Here is a 17,119-nt window from a genome sequence, read left to right as displayed (position 1 = left end):
TTCTAGATGTGTCTGTAGGGGCCCCCATTATCCTCCTAGTTTTAGGATTCTCAGGCTAATGACTGAGAGCTCTCTGGAGAAAATTTCCTAGAGAACCGCCTTTCCAGGGTCACGTAGGTCTCCTGGACAAGCCTATATTTCTGCACTAATCTGGAAAGATCACCAAGAACTATCCTCATTTATGAGAGTGTTTACCATGTGTGGATGCTCTGAAGATTTCCTCAATGCAAGGAAAGGTAAGTAATTAATTCAGATTTGAGCCTGGAAGGATCATTGACTCATAAAGCGTGAGTTACAAGCACTGTGACCTTTTGTGACGGATGTGTCATTCTGCTATTTCCAGGCAGGGTTCAGAATTAGCAGCAGCAGCTCAACGTGCACCTGGGAAAGTCTGTCTGGGGAGTAGACGGAAACCTCTAGAGTGACCAGGGTTCTGGTACGGTATGGGAGAGAGTCATAGTGGAAGCCCCCCTCCTCCTGCATGCCTTGCTTAGATATTAGCTGACTTCCTACCCCACTAGCCGTCCAGATTCGCTTGCCCCAGCCCCTCACACATCAACATTTTGGCAGATTACCCAATGCATGCATCTGTTGGATAGCCAAGCCACTGCCTCTCTTTTTAAAGGTCTAGTCACGGTGACGTGATCTGACATTTTGACATCTAGAAGACAGAATTGTCATCTGTGAGCTGAACCTAACATGTTGTTTGCTCAGGGGTGCATTTTTAGGTCAAAAGGAAGCATTTGATTCCTGAGTTACTCAGAACATTTTCCCCCTCCTGTATAGACTGCAATGTGATCACTATGAAAAATAAAGAAAATACAGAACATTGGTTAAAAAAATCTCTTCATAGTTCCTTCCACCAGCAGAAGCAAATCTCTATTACTGTTTCAAGGCATTTTCTCTAGTATTTTTTTTCTAGTATTTTAAAATTTACAGGTTTTGTGGGTTTGTCCTAGATGCTATGCTCATACAGTGTTTATGAGATTATAATTGGCTTTTTAATTTAACATTTTATCATAAAAATTGTCCATTAGTATGTCATCTTTGTAAGCATCTTTTTAATTCTTACATGATATTCTAATGAGGGGCAGCTCCATGATCTGCTTTATTAAAGTCTTATAGTTACATATTTGGACTGTTTCCAGATTTTCCATAATACAAATATGGAAAAGGTGCTATGATTAGCACCTTTTTTCAAATTTTTTTAAATTTAGGAATATTGCATCAGAATGGATCACTAGAGTATTCAGTATTACTAGATCAAGTGGTATTACTATTTGTAAGTCTTATACATTTAAAGAAAGTAATAAAACATAAAGGCAAAGCCTTAACAGGGAAAAAATCTATGGTAAGTACAATGGACAATAGCTAAGTATCATTCTTACATAATAAGCATACACAAAGTTGTAAAAGCAATCAAAAACAAAAGCTGCCTATGACCCAAGTAATTAAGTGGCAATGACACAAGTTATACTAAATATTTTTTAAAAATAACTAGGTATGTGGGAAAATGTTCAACCTTGTGGAGCAATTTAGGAAATGCAAATTAAAATAGGATATGGAGCACCTGGGTGGTTCAGTTGCTTAAGCACTTAACTCTTGCTTTTAGCTCAGGTTGTGATCTCAGGGTCATGGGGCTGAGCCCCATATCAGGCTCTGCATTCAGTGCGGAGTCTGCTTGAGACTCTCTCCCGCTCTCTCTACCTCTCCCCACCTTGTGCTTTCTCTCTCTCTCATAAGTAAATATATCTTTAAAAAATTAATAAAACAAGATACCTAGTTGCATTTATATGACATCCTTGAAAAGACAAAACTGTATGACAAAAACGTGGTTAGCAGTAGTTTGGGCAGTGGACAGGGTGTAATAAGGATACAGCATAAATAAGTTTAGGGGGGAAGATGAAACTGCACTATAGCCTGATTGTGGTAGTGATCCCAGAAATCTAGATGTAAATTCATAGAATTATCAGTAACCATCAGTAAAACCATCATTTTTACCATATGATCATTTAAAGACCAAAATTTTAAGATATGCTATTGGCATTTCAAGGCATGGACTATAAATTCAGAGGTTATATAGATAAAATGCATATAAGGTAAAGATGAAAGAATACAAAGTAGGAAACTGGGAATTCATATAATAAAATATGAAATTAAAATCTAAAGTTATCAAGAGAAGCTTCAATTTACTGAAGGGAAAATGTCAGAGCCTCAAAAATATAAATAGCTTTTACTCTGCTATTTAAGCTCTTGTGAAAATTTCTGCATTTTGGAGCAAAATAGCTGAGAGAAAAATAACATTAGAATTTGATAATGCATTTTCCTTGGGGATCCATTAATACCCAGCTCTTGATTTAAACTATAATAATAAAAAAAGAGGTAAATTATTTAAAATATAAAACACAATAATATTTTTTACTGGCGCAGTTAGCAAATATTTTTGAAATGCTCTCACCTAACACCGGCAAGGACAACACGAATCATACACTGTGATACGATGTTGTTGTGAGCGTAAACGTCCATAATCCTGTTGAACACACACAGCTATGTGGACGTATACATGTATACATATGTTGAGGGCCTATAAGGGTGGTATTAACATGCAATATTTGGGTGGGCTGGCCTTCAGTGCTCAGAGCTTGATGGTAAGGGAGAAGGGGGATTTCCCTGGGTACTAAAATAGAAAGGGGAATTGCTGTCTACAATAATACATGCACTGTAATAGCATCTATCAGGGATACCTCCCCCCCTCTGTCTGTGGAATGCAAATTTCATAAATCTCCTCTTTGCTTGCCATTCATGGTGGCCTCACCCTTTACAACAAATAAGGTGTGTATAGGACTGACTGGCCAGGCCGTTCTGGATAGTGCAGTGGTCAGGTCCCTCTATAGACCTCCCCTCTGAGCAACACAATTACACATTCAATTCTCTCCTGATCAGCTCCCGAGGAGCCTCACCCTGTCGGGTCCAAGCAGAACTCACTGTCCTGCCTTTCGAATCTGCCCCTTCTAGGTCACCAGCTCAGAAGCTGGTACCATGGCTCTCAGCTCAGCACGCAGATGTCACCTTTCCCCTCCTGTGCCAGAGACAATTTGCTTCCTTCCTCCCCACTTCCCTCTCTGCTCCACTCGCCTAACTTGACTCCGCATCGCCGCAGCTTACCTGTCACTCTACCCAGTCCTGGCACCTCTCACTCCCAGTCAGATCTCCATGCTGCAGCCCAAAGGATCTGATGTAGGACCGTGCAGAACTACTGCAGTTTCTCCAAAGTGACAAGCTGTTTCACAGCTCTGGGCTTTTAGTAATACTGTTCCCTCTCTCTGGAACGCCCTCCTATCTCACTCCATCCTCTATCTGCACCCCACTCCCACTTCCTCATCTTTCAAGTTCCTGCTCAGTCCCTACCTCCTCTATAAAGTCTTTCTTCCCTCCACCTCCAACATCCTTCCTTCAGCATCCTCCCTCAGCCCTCCAGGTCCCCCACAGCTTTCTGGGCATGGCTTTGAGACAGCACCTGCCATATTTATTTGCCATGGCTTGTCATTTCCCATTTCTGATTGGGGGAGATCCTGCCACTCACATTCTCTTTGTCTTTTGCTCTTGGCATCCAAACCTGAGGGCACAGCAGAGCCCCACCAGGATTTCTCCTGATTAATTCTTGAGGTACCACAGATACTCAGAAGAGGGATGTGACTCAGAGGGACTATAGAACTTCCTCTGATTTCTTCTGCAATGTATCTAGCAAAATCCCTCCAGAGTGAGTACATGTGGGTGCCTTACTTACTAGACCCGAGTTGTGATAGCGAGTTTTTTTTTTTTTTTTATTAACACATCCCTTGGGACACTTTACTCAGCTTCATGGGCATGTGGAGGAGATCCGGTGCTGGCACTTACACAGCCAGACTTCCCCTTAATACTTTATTAGATGTAGTTCTTCATATTGGTCTTTCTATTTTTTTTTTTTCTTTTTTATTTATTTATTTATTTATTTATTTATGATAGTCACAGAGAGAGAGAGAGGCAGAGACACAGACAGAGGGAGAAGCAGGCTCCATACACCGGGAGCCCGACGTGGGATTCGATCCCGGGTCTCCAGGATCGCGCCCTGGGCCAAAGGCAGGCGCTAAACCACTGCGCCACCCAGGGATCCCCATATTGGTCTTTCTAAATAAGGCTGTGAGCTCTGAGAGCAGGGACCAAACCTTCATCATCCATGCATCTCCAGGGCTAATCCCTCTGATACGTAGTAGATGCTCAATGCATTTTAGCTAAGGAACTTAATTTTCAAAAGCAATGCTTCTGAAATGATCTCTTAATAAGACTTCATGCATTTCTTTTACCTGCAACGGTATACTGTGGTCCAATTAGGCAGCAGGCAGTAGTAAAGGAAGTCACTACAGGGGAAATGCTCCAGGCGTTGTTATAGACAAAGAATGGAGGCCATTATGAACTCAAATGCAGGAATTATTTAGCCTCCCAAACTTATTTTTTCATTTGGAAAGTGGTAATAATGCCATTACTTGTCTTGAAGGGCTATGCGGATGGAATGGGCAAATACATGGAGGTGCTTAGAACGGGGTTGGCACACAGTAAACTCAAAAATGTTGGTTATTATTATTACTGCAACCCTGATTTATTTTCCAATGGACTTTACTGACTTTATTAGTTTGTACCAAAAAAGGGCAGGAAGAGAGTAGAAATAGTCTTTTAGGAGCATATCTGGAGTGAATTATGTGGCCTCCCTCTGTGCTCTGCCACTGAGCTCCCATAAAACCCCACATGTATCTCTCCTAGAGCACTTATTACTCTCTGATAGAGTCATCTCGATGCTGGCACTTATCATGATGGACTGTCAGTATGCCCATCCAATCTTTGCTTTTGCTACCTCAGCTGCAAAATATCATCATAATACATACTTTAAATTTGCAGAGAATCTTTACTCTTATGACTCAATGTTTTCACCTTTAAGTGTGATCTCATTTGTCTTTAGCAAGTAGCTATGATGCGGGTAGATGGCCAAGTTTAATTGCTCAGCAGCATGTTTAAGGTCATACACCATTAAGTGCTGTACTGAGAATTCTGATCTTGACTCCCTTGGTGCTGACTCACCCACTTACCCAGACTGACTCACCTACCACAATTCAAATCTGCCAAATGCTTTCACAGTAATGTTCAGGATTGCCACCACATAACAAAAGCTGAAGAAGAGAAGTTCCATAGAAATAGAAAGCAACACAAGTTCTATAAACTCTCATCAGCTAAAAAAAAAATACCAAGACTTCTCTTTCTCCGCAGCAAGTGAAGTAAGAATGAGCATACTTCTTTATTTAAAAACAAAAGTGTGGACAGCATTTGTATTGTGATAATTTAGCAGGAGGTTTCTCAGTGACAGAGGGAGGGTCTTACAGAAATATCAACACCTCGAACGTGTAGAAGAGAGAACACAAATGAATCAGCAGTCAACCTGGGAATGAGACAAAAAGCATTCAGTGGTATCCAACTGGGTCAGCTCTGCTAAAGTTTGAGAAGTCAAACATCAGGCAAATGCAGGCAAATTAAGTGACATCTGTAGCATTTGCATTTCTTTACAGATAGAAATGTTTCTTGGGTAAAAGTGACTGTTGTAGAAAATAACCTATAAATTAAGCATAACTTGCCTTGCAGTGGGCAGAGAAGAAAGATGGCAAATAGTGAACGATAGAATGAAAAGTGTTTTACTGTTCTACAAAGTAGTATAATAAAAAGCATCAGATTAAATATTAGCCTTTTGTCCAAAAATATGGTCTTAAAGATGAATTAACATAATAAGCATGACCTGAAGATAATATTTTTTTAAAAATCCCTCCTACAGGGATCCCTGGGTGGCGCAGCGGTTTGGCGCCTGCCTTTGGCCCAGGGCGCGATCCTGGAGACCCAGGATCGAATCCCACGTCGGGCTCTCGGTGCATGGAGCCTGCTTCTCCCTCTGCCTATGTCCCTGCCTCTCTCTCTCTCTGTGACTGTCATAAATGAATAAAAATGTTTAAAAAAATTAAAAAAAAAATCCCTCCTACAGTATGTGCTACAATGACCGAAGAATCTAAGCCTAACATTGAACCAGCTGTTAGAAAGAATGAGAAAGGGGATTTGTTGACAGAGCTAGTACTGTCCTCCTACCTGAAAACATTAACAAGACATCCCTCTACCAACTGTTAGGGTCAGAACTGTGTCCCCCACAAATTCACACACTAAGACTCTAAGCCCCTGTGTGACTATATTTGGAGATAGGATCTTTAGGAGGTAACTAAGGTTCAATGAGGTCCTTAGGGTGGGACCTTAATCCAATAGGATAGTCTCCTTATAAGAAGAGGAAGAGACACCAGTGATTTCTCTCTGTTCATGATGTGAGGACACAGTGGGAAGGTGCCACAACATGCAGGAAGACAGATCTTACCAGAAACCAACCTTAATCTTAGATATTCGGCCTCCAGAACTAGGAGAGCCTCCCACTCTGTGGCATTTTGTTATGCCATCCCAGCAGATATAACTAATATAACCAAAAATAATATAGAAGCAAAATAAATATTGAAATATAGAAAACAAAACACCTGGAATGACATTGTTCCTATTCTGACACTAATTTTAATGTGTGATATGAACAGACAGTCCACTAAAGCATAGCTCTGATCAAGTTACACCAGTATTCAAGAACACTATCCTGGTACTTGCTGAATTAAATCATGACTTCTTAATCTGTTATTTCAGAGCCTCCTATGTTGGCTCCAACTTGTCCTCCCCACATAGCATGCCTCTTAGCGTATCTTGACTTCTCTATTTGCTGGGGACCTCTTGACCATCCATCTTGGTGGCTGTGTACACCAGTCCCTCTGTTTGGAATGCTCTGTCCTCTCCACCCTCTCCAGCACAACTGCTGTCTCTCAATCCTTCTCATTTTTTTGGGGACCTCCTTCATGTACTGCCTCATTTAGAAATCCTTCCCTGCTCCCCACAGAAAGAGGAGTGATTTATCTGATGGGTAAGTTTTAGGAGAATAAATTGTACCTGCCCAGCCTAGCCTCTCCTTTCTTTTGGGTAGAATTTGCTGACTTTCAGGGAGCATGTTTCTCCACTCTTCTCTGCCATAAGCAGGGTGGGGCCCACTCACCTCAGTCCTGGGAGGCCGGCCATTGTCCAGCATTGCCTAAGACACTGTGAACAAAACCAGCCTATTTGCTTGAACACTTTAGCCATATCCATCAATCCAGCCTCAAGCTGACTTTTTTCCATCTCTGACTTCCAATATCTCTCCATTTGTTATAAGCGTAGCCTCGAGAGGTTATTTATTGGGTCCTCTACAATTCACATGTATGTAAAGAGCTCTACATAGTTTATATTATTCAGTCTTCTAAGTCCACGAGGTGGGTGTAATTAGCTCCAGTCTACAGATAAGAAGCCTGAGGCTTGAGTGGGTAAGTAGCTTGCTGAGAGCTACTTAGAAAGCTAGCACAGAGCGGAGCCTGGATTCCAGCCTTGGATGTTGCTAAACATCTCCACCCAAACTAGTTCATTATTTCTTGTTAGAAAATGCCTTTTAAGGTTAGGTCAGGAAGGAAGTGAAAGCATGGAGATTTCCCCACAGAGTGGTTTCCATCTGCTTTACCAGCCCCTAATTAGAAAGGACTATTACGAGCATCCGCATGGGCTTTCTCAGCAGCCTCCATGCTGCGTACTTGCTTAATTACCTTAGGTACTAAAATAATGTTCCTCTTTGTCAGTACCTGTGGTTTAATGATCTTTCTACCCCATCGCTATGAAAAAGTGGCTAATATAATTGGAGTTTAAGTTTCCTGGAATAACAAAAGCTCTTGTGTGGAAGTGAAGTCAATGCTGCTGAACTGGGTAACATCTCCAGGACGTCACCAGTGTATGCTATCTCACCTCCCTGCTTCTGTCATTCATGATATTAGAGATGGCAGGTTGGGATGAGTGGGGATTTACGTGGCCAGGGTCTAGAACAAAGCTGCTTTACATAAAGTTGGGAGGGACTTGGTCTCCTTGGCACCATTTTCTAACCTCGGTTAGGGTAATCTCTTACTGAGTCCAAAGATGCTGCCTCAGGTAGGAAGCAAATTTAATTTAAGGCTCTGTCCCTGTGTCAAAAGATGATCTTCACCACACACACACACACACACACACACACACACTCACAAAGTAACTATGAAGTGGATATGTTAATTAGCTTGATAGTGCTCATATTTCACAATATATAGGTACATCAAATCACCAAGTTATATACCTTAAGTATGTCTAATTTTAAGTTGTCATTTATATCTCAATCAGATTGAGGGGGAAAGAGACAATTTTCTCTGTGATTCCACCTTCTTGTCAACCCAGGACTCTCATGAGACACAGGATGCTTTGAAATCTTCCTACTGCACAAGAGTAAGAGTTCTTTCTGGCAGTTAGATATTCAGTGAAGAAAAGCAACTGCCTCAATCAGAGCCAGGGCCCAGGGCACTCTGGTCAATGAGCACCTTGACTGAGAAGGTGAAGCTGAAGTCCCTGGACACACAGTCCACTTTCCTCCAGCCTTTGCAGGGCAGTAGACAAAGAAGAGGGAGACACATGGATGAACTCACAGATGTGCAAATGACACTGGCATGGAATAAAAGCCAGCTTTTACAATTGCATAGTATGAGACAAATGACCCCATTTCTTTGTGTCTATGTTTCCATATCCGTAACATAAGGAAAATAATTGATCTATTTCATAGAGTTGTCATGGGGATTAAATTAATTAATTTATGGGAAATGCTTACAATAGTGTTTGGTGGAATCACTTCAGACTTTCCTAGAGTATCCTTAGAAATCTCCCCAATGAATAAAATCTTAAAAAGGCGGGGGGGTTCCCTGGGTGGCTAGGAGTTTAGTGCCTGCCTTTGGCCCAGGCCGTGATCCTGGAGTCCCAGAATCAAGTCTCACATCAGGCTTCCTGCATGGAGCCTCTTCTCCCTCTGCCTGTGTCTCTGCCTCTCTCTCTCTCTGTCTCTGATGAATTAATAAAATCTAAAAAAAAAAGAAATCTCCTCGATGAAAATGAGTTACTAATGATGATAACTTGCTCAATGAACTATGTTATATACCTAAACTACTGGTTAAGGAAAGAAGCAACATGCACATCAACCTTTTGCCATTGCCCAGTAAGCATCTGCTTAACCTACCTGCTATATACAAAGCACCACGCTGGACACAAGAAGGAGGTTTTGAGAGCCTGAACTCTACTCCCTTGCCCTTTTATCATGTTAGTAAAGTGAAATGGCCAGTCAACGTGGATTTTGCATTAGAGACAGAAAAAAACAAGAAATGGCAACAGAGGCTTTCACTCTTGAGTACATCAGTAGCAAAACACCTCTGCCTTCCCAGTGCTGCTCTGATACCACACCCCACTTCCTCCTGAGGGTGTGTGTGTGTGTGTGACACTTTTCAAAGAAAATACAGTATTTAGTAGTATCACCACAGCAAACGGAAATAGCAATGTTCAGTCCACAGATGAGCTAAGAGCTTTGTACAGAATAAGGTACAGGGAATCCTCCCTGTGTAAGCTGTGACAAGCAATGCTGCTCTGGGTTACTACTCATCGCATGAAGAGTGCTGCAGAGAAGGGGATGGGATGGACCAAGGATAGAGACCAGAAGGAAACAAAAGAGGCAGAGTAGGGTCATATGATCTTGAATGGATCTGTGCATGTGAGTCTAGGGGAATCACCCCAACCTTGCTGCAGAGAGAAATGTCCCTAACTTAGAAATGAGTAGGTTTTAAAAGCTTATTTGGAATTAGAGGTGAGAATCCATGGAAACTGTGAAATTAGATACTATTTAGGTTCCTACACTAGCTCCTTAACTGACTTATTAATCTGGTCACTCAGAATGAAGTCAAAATTAATTTATAAAATTGAGCAACATTTGTCATTGTTCTAGGTTATGAGATCCTCTACTTGTTTTTCTCCCTGGGACATGTCAAATTCATTATAGGTTTAGTAGCCCATCTGGGGTCCATTGCTTCATTTTAAAAACCACATATCACTCTGATTCTCAGGGAACAGTTTTAATGCATGAAAAGAGAACTTCCGTATTGTCACCCATAACTGCAGTGGACACCCACCTAGCCAGCAAGATGGGAACTCACTAGCTCAGGGGTTCTCATTGAGCATCACTATCAATGTGGGGACTCTAGAAATGCAAATGCTCTAGCCCCACCCAGCCCCACTTGTAATAGAAGCTTTGTAGGTAGGGCTCAGTACTCTGAGGCTTCCACTTACTAGGAACACTCTGAAGTTCTAGAAAGAGCACATTAGCATAAACACCACAAGGCCAGGCCCATGTCCTTTTCATTCTGACTTGCAGCATCTAGCACAGTACTGGGCACTTAGGTGGTTCTATATAACTGGTTCTCAACCAGGGTGGTCTGACTCCAGGGGACATTTCACAATGTCTGGAGACTTCTTTGGTTGTCACAAATGTCAGGGTGAGGGTGTGACTCTCACCAGGTGCATTGGGGCCAGAGATACTTCTAAACAACCTACAACACACAGGACGGCCCCCACACAAACACATCAACAGCGTTGAGGTTGAGGAGCCCTTGTTCTAACTAAATGCATTAAATGTGGTGAAGCCCAGAGGATTTCCCTTATCCATCCCTTACTATCTCTCATCACTTCCCCATGGTTAGTGAATTCTAGCCCCACAGGAAGAAGGGAGTGCACAGGCATGGGGCAGGGTGTCTTTTTCATACTGCCTTCCCATTTGGGGACCATGAGTAGCACAGTAACTGGCATATAACACTCACAATAAGTATCATTTGAAAAAGTGAATGGATAAATGAACTACGAATGAATAAATCAGTGAATAAATTAGTTGATCTATTTTCTTTCTTTTTGAAAGCTGAAAGAGCTCTGAGTCATCAAGTGGTCTGTCCTCTTGATGGATTAAGGCTCAGAGAAATTAAGGCAAGAGATCAAAGTTACCTGTCTAATGAGGGGAAGAAGTGTAACTAGGACCCAGGCCCCCCTAGTTTCTTCTTCATTTCTCTCTCCACTGTGCCTGTATTCCACTGTTGTGGGTATCATTCAGTGAGGAATATGATCTGGACAAATGGTTGGATTTATATACTAAAGTACTATATGCCTAGAGTATTATTAGTTCTGCTCACACAGAAAGAATGTGCAACCCACCAGATGTGAGACCCTTGGCCCACTCAGATTTATTTGTGACATGGATGACCTTGCGAATTTTGGCCAGCAGCAGCAGCTTCAGATACAGTAGCCAGGCACTCACTCACTTAATGAACCTAGCTCACTGCTCATTATGCACATCCCAAAGGGGGGTTTCTGTATTCATCATACACATACAAAATGTGAAGAGATTAGAAACTTTGCTTCTTTGAAGGAAAAAAAAATGGTAAAAAGAAAAAGAAGCATTTGATTATGGGATATATCTCTTGCAAATGCCAAGCTTTGACTTTATGTGGTGAATTTTTAGTGAGCTCTTAAGATTATTTGGTGATCAGAGCCATTGTTTGAAATGTACTTCAGCCTATTCTTATAAGACAACAGTCTCTTAAAAGGACACCGCAGCATTTCATAACTGCAATTTCATTGTTCTCCAGAGTAGAAGGTAGGTGGAGTGAATAAGTATCTTCATTTTAACAAGGAATGGATTACAGATTAGTGGCAAATAACAAGCAATATGCATAGAGTACTTGACAGTTTACAAATAGCTCTTCAAAAATGAAGGTAATAAAAGAGACTGCTAGTGTTAATAGGTATTGGAAATTGCTTTTGTTTTTTTAAAAAATTGGTTCTTCATCACAGTTTGAGAAGCATTGTTCTGTAGTACCCATTTGTATCACAATACTTGCTAAATTGCAATCTACTCTAATTTTCTATTTATCTTTTTATACCCCCCCCCACTTGGATGTAAGCTCTTTGATTTCAGAAGCAATGTCTAGTTTTGGATTGTTGTTGTTTTTTAATAGAATTCATTTCTCAGAGCAGTTTTAGATTTACAGCAAAATTCAGCATAAGGTACAGAGATTTCCCACACACTCCTGACAGCCTCCCCCACTATCAACATCCCCCACCAGATGAAACACTAGTTATGATCCATGAACCTACACTGACACACCATCATCACCCCAACTCCAGAGTTTACCTTAGGGTTAATTCTTGGTGTTGTGCATTCATTGCGTTTGGACAAACAAATAATGGCAAGTTATCCATCATTATAGAATCACACAGAATAGTTTCACTCTCCTAAAAACCCTGTGATCAGCCTATTCATCCTTCCTTCCTCCCTAACCCTAATAGATATCAAAATAAAGGTGTAATAATATAAATTGTGACATGCTGGCAGCAGAAGAGTTGGGTAGATTGTCAGAAGAAAATAGAATGTCCCAAAACAGATCCAAATATTTACGAAAGTTTTGGTTATAATAAAGATTGCATTTGAAGTCCAGGGGGAAAGAAGGATTGTTTCATAAATGGGGTTGTGGCCATTTGCTTGATGTTAAAGCTAACATCAAAATAAAATTCAGACAGGTTGACGGTATTAATGCAGAGATTAAAACCTCTACACTACTAGAAGTACTAGATATGTAGATTAATAATTATATCCTTTGGAATTAGGGAGGACTTCTCAAATATGATACCACAAACCAGCTCCATAAAGGAATACATGTCTATACTATGTTACCTAAAGAATGTATGTGTGGCAAACATTAACAAAGTATAAGAAAAACAGCAAATTGGGAGACAGGACTGTGAAGTATATGGCAAATATCTGACAAATGTGTGAAAAGCTAATAATGTGAAAAGCTAATAATAAAAGGACAAGCCTAATAATGAAATATTATTTGCCTAATCAAAAAATTGGCAAAGTTTGAGAGCAGAATTTTACAAAATAAATATTATGAAGGGTCAATAAAATATGAAAAAGGTCAGTTTCACTAGAAAAGAAGAAATGTAAATTAGCCAGCTTCATAATCCCCTCTCTGCAATTCCAAAATCCAAGATGCTCAGAAAATAGAAAAAAAAATTCTGTAGTGCAAGCTGATTTCATAGCAAAACCTGATATGGGCTATTTATGACCAATTTTTATACTGAACATAACTGTTAATGTCCTCCCCCCAACATGCAAGTTTATTGGGAATATTTTGTAATATACAGTGCATAACTTTATTACCTTTATAAAGTCTAAATTCAGAAACAGATGTGGCCATAATGGTTTGTAGAAGGGACATGTACAATTTTTATGAAAGAAAACAAGTATTAAATGACTTTAAAATAAGGCAAGCATATGAAAGTATACCTATAAGAATGCCCATTGTGGCATTGCTTAATTACGGCATAACTGGAAACAGCCTTAATGACCAAAAATATGACATTGTTGGAATATATTAAGGCAAATAACTACAATGGAATATTTTACAACCAGTAGATTGTTATTCAGTAAAATAAAGATATTTACAGGATATAGTTAAGCTAAAAAAGGGATGTACTGACCATATATATATGTAATATACATTATATATGTAATATACATTATATATAGTACATATATAATATAAATACATTATATATATACACATACTATGGTTAGCACATACTACATAACTACATTAATACATAGTTATATATATAATATGCATATATAATATGCATGTATATAATATGCATATACACAATATATACATAATATATGTATATAATATATAATATACATATATATAGTAGGAACTCACTTAAAAAGCTATAAATTTACATGCATAAATCTTGGTGGGGAAAAAAACCTGAACAAAATGCCATCACTGGGTAGACCAGATTTTAGGTGATTTTAAATAGTTACTTCTGAGGAGATTGCAATTCCAATTTTTTTTTTTATAATTTTGATTTTTAAGAATGATCTTAGATAACAAAAAGGGGAAAATGCTTTTCATCTATTGACTCATCTTTCACTCCTAACAATTATGTAAAGTAGGATGGATGGTTCCCATTACAGAGAAGGGAGAAATGGGTCCCCACAAAAGTTAGGGCTTTCTTCAAGGCTGCAGAACTTGTAGGTGATGAGGCCTTCATTCTCTGATTCCACACTTAGTCCCTTTCCATGGCAAGGCATCTGTGGGCCTGGCCCGGGGTCTCATGTGGTGTGCATTCAGATCCCAAGTCCTGATAAGATTTAGCGATTTAACAAGTCATTCTTTCACCTGATATCACTTGTTTGGGAGTATCGTAGGCAGGAGGTGTCATGGGGCAGCACTAAGACAATGAAGCCACAGCCCTTGATTTCCAGACTATCCCAATTCTTATAAATAGGGCTTCCTAATTTAGGAAAGAACAGTGGTCCACAAGTCCTTTAATAACTAGCTTGTTTAGATCAGAGAATATAATTTTCCCAGAGAAGTGTTATCCATGATACTGAATCCAAATGTACACATTTTCTAAAGCACTCAATGATACTGTGAAACCACCTACAGTGGATTTACAATAGATTTACCAGGAAATGTATTCCAAGCTCCCATTGGGAGTTTTAGGAACACACTGTAAGGCCGCTGGGCAGTCAGGTCAGATGTTCTTCATTTTTACTGAGCAGTGATATCAGATCCCTCCCTAGCTCCAGAACACCTGAGGGGACATCTGAGGGGTTCCACAGCCAAGGGCAGTGAGAGTCAGGGCCCAGGGAAGGACTCTGGGGAGGAAGGCAGATGTGGGGGAGACAGCCGGGCAGGTGATGCTGAGCATGGAGAGTAGAGGTGCAGCAGGAAAAGAGGATGGATGGCAACAGAGACTGGCTGGAGGTGGGCATGGAAACAGGGCAGGGGAAGGGGGATGACAGGGAAGGTGAACTAGGGGAAAAGGAGGATGAGGGCAAGAGAAAGAACATGGCCAATGGTAGTCTCCAAAAGAGGGCATTTGAAGGTCGGGGCAGCCTATGGCACAAACCTTAGAGTCAGCACAGAGACCAAGAGCTGCCCTTAGATCCATTCCCTTCAATTCCCCTGGAGCTGGATGTGGCCAAAACAGGTGCACAACTTCCAAGTTTGGGCCCACCTGCCTCCTGCCACTGGCAAGAATATGGAGGTGGTGGCATTGAATCACCTTGGCAATTGTGTTGGCAATGCGCTTGGCCACCTGAGCCCAGATTCTCAGGTGGGAGAGAAGTCAGCTATCAAGCTTAGGCCACTGTTACTTCGGAGCTCTGTCACAGCACCCAAACAGATAGACTAACAAATACCACACTTCACAAGACTTAAGTAGGAAACAAGAATATACTGAAAGCATTTTCTGAACAATAGAGAATTATCCTGATGACAAAACAGAATTTTATTCTTATACTCTACAAACTCCTCCTCCCCCTCTCTGCTCCTTCCTCTTCTCTGCCTTCAGAGTGAGCAGCCAAGTCTCTCTGTCCTGCTCAACAAAAAAAGAGGATGTGACAATGGGGCATCTGGCATCGATGTCATATTCCCGTCCCTACAACCGACAGTGCAAAACAAACCCAAACCATCTTCTGGGCACAGATATTTATCTGAGGTTTAAAAATTTGAAATTCAAATTTGCCTGGGGAAGATCTCTGAGTGAGAAAGCAGAAGGAAACACATTGTGTACTAAGTACCTCTGTCATGCTCTTGGGCTGCAAGTAGCAAAAGGCTGAGCTCGGGGGCACAACCTTTTGTTCCTTGAAAGAAAACCAAACCTACAATATCTTGAAAATACTCTTGCCTCTAATTCTCAACATCTCCCATCCCAACGGTTGAGAGTGGAGTGAGCACTGGTCAGGCTGCCTCTACAATAGGCTGGTCAGGCTTTGGGGACAGAGACAGGTCCTGGAGGCAGGAGCATGGATTGGCAGACATGGAAGAGAGGCTGAGTACTCTTGGCTCTTCACTAGGGGCATTTGTGAATGGTTCTAGGGAAGTGGGGGATTCTCTTTCTCTCTTACTTTTATTTATTTTTAAAACTACCATTTCATCTTGTTCTAGAAAGAATTGAAAGCATTAAGGATTTCATGAATCTTTGCCTCAGTTTACCTCTCAAGGAAATGAATAAGAATGAAGGATAGCAGAAATGGACATTTACTCAAAATGATTTCATATACGTTTCCTCCATTTGAATGCTGGGGTCTTATGACATATTCAAGTTGCTCTTCTTATCCACATTTTATAGATAGGGAAAGAGGCTCAAAGAGGTGAGGACATTTGTCCAAGGTCGTACAGCTAATCATGGTGGGGTGGTGACTGGAACTCAAGAACCACAGGTGTTAACCCGAGGGCCCTCTGCTATAAACGTTCTCTCCCCTTTATGGGGTCTATTCTAAAAGACACACAGTTCTTTGATCTCCTGTAAGCTCAGTTCTGTTCTGTAAGTAATTATTTTTAATTACATCTGACCGAGTGAGTTATGTTGACATCTTTGCCAAGAAAACCTTGGGGTTCCCACTGAGTTCTCTACAGCTGGTCTTCACTGCGGACGCACGGTGATTAAAAGGTATTATTCATCTAATGCTTCTCTAAGGTCCTCAAGGGACACCTTCACCTGAATTGATCCCAGGAATGAAACCACACTTCCTGTCTTTGCAAAGCTGGTCAGGGAAGCAGGAGCAATACTGGTTTTTTTTCTGGTTCCACAACTATGGTGCCACCCAACCCACGCTTCCTCCTCTGGGGCCTCTGCAGTTCTGTGCTTCCTCCCTGGTGATGGAATGGCATAAAAAGTGACAGAAACAGAACATCTGGCCTTCATGCAAATAGGAAGGCAGAGAGGAAGGAGGGAGATTTGCTCCCGGCACCCTCTCTCCCCAGAAGGAGCAGTAAGAATGGGACCATGGCTTCTGCCAGTGTCCCCCACAATCTGCCTTCAGCTCCTGGCTGAAATGCCCCTCATCTTGCTGAGCTGATTAGACTCTGTGGCTTGTCCAGGGAGAATGTCTGCTGTGCTCTGCTCTGGCATCCAACGTTTGGGACCAGTGGACCTGGGGTCCAGGGATGGCTGACTTTGGGGCAGCAGGACATCGGTATGCAAGTCTGGCCCAACTGACCTTCACCAATTGCAGCTATGTCCTTGCTGGGCCTGTAGTTAGCTAGGA

General features: G+C 41.2%; 1 protein-coding gene and 1 long non-coding RNA gene across 5 annotated transcripts in view; one reads left to right on the top strand and one right to left on the bottom strand.

Annotated features, from left to right (window-relative positions):
* The window catches only part of PRKCQ (protein kinase C theta), a 173,834-nt gene that overhangs the window by 124,238 nt on the left and 32,477 nt on the right, over positions 1 to 17,119 (bottom strand). Inside the window, exon 1 of one of the 3 annotated variants that reach the window (XM_049101181.1) lies at positions 3,166 to 3,182. The exons of the other annotated variants lie outside the window; for them this stretch is intronic. The gene's annotated coding sequence lies outside the window, so the exon portion shown is untranslated. Of the gene's footprint in view, positions 1 to 3,165; positions 3,183 to 17,119 lie in introns of those variants that run through there. 3 annotated transcript variants of the gene reach the window in all.
* The window catches only part of LOC112658854 (uncharacterized), a 63,192-nt gene that overhangs the window by 24,476 nt on the left and 21,597 nt on the right, over positions 1 to 17,119 (top strand). The window lies entirely within an intron of this gene.

Source organism: Canis lupus, chromosome 2 (genome assembly GCF_003254725.2).
Source record: "Canis lupus dingo isolate Sandy chromosome 2, ASM325472v2, whole genome shotgun sequence".
Lineage (NCBI taxonomy): Eukaryota > Metazoa > Chordata > Mammalia > Carnivora > Canidae > Canis > Canis lupus.
This window is presented reverse-complemented; position numbering and strand designations above follow the sequence as displayed.